Source organism: Nomia melanderi, unplaced genomic scaffold (genome assembly GCF_051020985.1).
Source record: "Nomia melanderi isolate GNS246 unplaced genomic scaffold, iyNomMela1 scaffold0579, whole genome shotgun sequence".
Classification (NCBI taxonomy): domain Eukaryota; kingdom Metazoa; phylum Arthropoda; class Insecta; order Hymenoptera; family Halictidae; genus Nomia; species Nomia melanderi.
The window spans coordinates 396-3,168 of record NW_027475693.1 but is presented as its reverse complement, the minus strand read 5'-3'; the positions used below and the strand labels follow the sequence as shown (position 1 = coordinate 3,168).

Below are 2,773 nucleotides of genomic sequence, written 5' to 3'. Positions count from 1 at the left end.
AACATGGGACGAATGACCGGCAAAGAGCCAGCTGTGAAGTCTTTTTTCATTATTTGCTTTCAATCGATCGATCGGTACGATTCGTGCAACGTTTCGCGCGATGCGACGCGAAAACATGCGCGCAACAATAGATGCGTCTGATCGGAAGAACGCGAGGGTCGACTGCACGCGATGGATTCAGTATCGGGTAGGATACAAAATATATCCCCGTCGTTTCCACGCGTGCGAGTCTTCTGCGTCTTTCGCGGGTTTTTGAATGCACTATACGCCCGGAACGTCGAGAAATATATACATATTACTTGAACGTTTTTCGTCTCGAAAGGCTTCGGTGTCGTCTCCAAGGCGACGCCTGAATCTCCTTCGCGCGCTGGTCGGAGATTCAGGTATCAACTTTTATCTTCTCTTTGAAAGAAGAGAGATATTAGGTCGAACAAATGAGAATAAAATTATATATGTGAAATATAAAATTTATACGATTACCCTGAACGGTGGATCACTTGGCTCGTGGGTCGATGAAGAACGCAGCTAATTGCGCGTCAACGTGTGAACTGCAGGACACATGAACATCGACATTTCGAACGCACATTGCGGTCCACGGATACAATTCCTGGACCACGCCTGGCTGAGGGTCGTTTACGTACCATACACTGCTTGCGTAGCTCTGTCAAATCCCCGCCGTCGTTCACCTCTTCGGATCGAACGTTTTTTTACCGAAGGGCGCAAAGAACGTTTCTGAGTCGGGTTAAGAGAAGGATGCTACGTACGAGCGAACGATGGGTGTCTCGTCGGCGTTTGTCGCGGACACGCGAAAATTCTGTGAATTTCACGGACAGTGTACGTTCTAGTTGTTGCAAAACGATCGGAATCGTTTGTATGGACTCGCGTGAGTGTTCGCGGCGTCGTGCGTCGTTCAATTACGACCGCCCGCGGATACCGCTCCACTGCGATATGGATCTGAGCGACAACTTTTTCGGCTGTTCGTGAGATGAACGGTTTCGTGTGTTTAGAAAAATTTTTTTTCCCGCGCTCCCGACGTCACCTGAAATGATGCGTCAGAGGTGAAAGAAAATATTAAGAAGTCGAGAGAGAGAGAGACTACACACGTTTTATTCATATTTTGTATACCGTGCGTGAGACGGATGTGCACGACACGTCGTATGTCGGTATATTACCGACTGGCCCCAGGGAGATTGTTTTCTTCCTCTCTTACGAATGAGATGTACGTTTCGGAGGATCGTCGTTACCGAAACACACGGCAAAACGAGACTTCTCGCAGCAGAACCTTTATACACAATACACATCGACTCTTTTTACCCCGAGAGAGAGAGAAAAGGTGTATTTCTTTTTTTTATTTTTCGAATTCGACGCACGAACGCTTTGACGACTGGAGAAAAACACGGTGTGTGTTAAAATCGTGCGGGACGAGCATGCGTATTCGTAACGGGTCGAATAGTTCTTATTCCCCGTCGTCGCGTGTCCTCGCTGGACCACCACCGTGCGCTTCCGCCACGTTCAGTTGAATTTCGAAATATATATATATAAAAAGAATCACCATATACTCTCTTTCGGGAGGTGTATTTTTATCGGTTTCTGCTATAGAGAAGAGACGGAGATCGTGTTGTGAGGTGTAACGTTTCTGTATCCCCGTTTCGGAGGATCGTCGTTATCGGCGGAACACACGTCAAAACGAGACTTCTCGCAGAACCTTTATACACAATACACATCGACTCTTTTACCCCGAGAGAGAGAAAAGGTGTTTTTCTTTTTTTTTTATTTTTCGAATTCGACGCACGAACGCTTTGACGACTGGAGAAAAACACGGTGTGTGTTAAAATCGTGCGGGACGAGCATGCGTATTCGTAACGGGTCGAATAGTTCTTATTCCCCGTCGTCGCGTGTCCTCGCTGGACCACCACCGTGCGCTTCCGCCACGTTCAGTTGTATTTCGAAATATATATATATATAAAAAGAATCACCATATACTCTCTTTCGGGAGGTGTATTTTTATCGGTTTCTGCTATAGAGAAGAGACGGACGATCGTGTGTGACACCACGTGGTAACGTTTCCGTATCCCCGTAAAATACGTTTATCTTTTCTCGTAGAAAAGAGAGAGGAAGAGGCAGGAGCTCCTCTTTGGCGAGGCTTTCGAACGTCGCGTCCCGTCCGCCGGAATATAATGATATAAATATATAACCGCCGCCGACTTTGTGCGAAAGCGTTGAAACGAACGCGTCGGTCGCCCCATGGTGTGTGTTTGTCGTGTCTTCTTTTCCTCTTCTGCACTTCTCTTCACTGTCGATCGCGAGACCGCGCGAGATCCGCTTCGGTCGTCCAGTCCCCGAAAATTCTTCTCGGACGGGCGTTAAAGTTAACCGGAGCGCGAGATCGTCTAGCGAGAGTCTTTTTCGCGATCGAGTAAAATGTGATAGAAGAAGGAGAAGAGTGTAAAAAGAGAATATAGACACGCGACGCAGCAGAGACCACTGGTGAGGCGCATAAGACGCGTTCGCGAACGATTTTTCGCGACGATACGGAGTCGCGCGTGTCGCGGTATATTTATCATTTATATACGTTATAATATGAATATTGTTGTGTTCGAACGCACTCTCCTCTAGACTTTGTTTTTTTTGCCTTTGAGCGATTTTTATGAAATTCGATTGAATTTTCATACAATTCACGTTCACGACGACCTCAGAGTAGGCGAGATTACCCGCTGAATTTAAGCATATTACTAAGCGGAGGAAAAGAAACTAACAAGGATTTCCTTAGTAG

General features: G+C 46.7%; 1 non-coding gene across 1 annotated transcript; it reads left to right on the top strand.

The window, feature by feature from the left end:
- The first annotated feature begins 477 nt into the window (after nucleotides 1-477).
- On the top strand, nucleotides 478-632 carry LOC143176480 (5.8S ribosomal RNA). The gene has a single exon (XR_013001021.1). It is a non-coding gene; the product is annotated as a 5.8S ribosomal RNA (ribosomal RNA).
- Nucleotides 633-2,773: the final 2,141 nt, after the last annotated feature.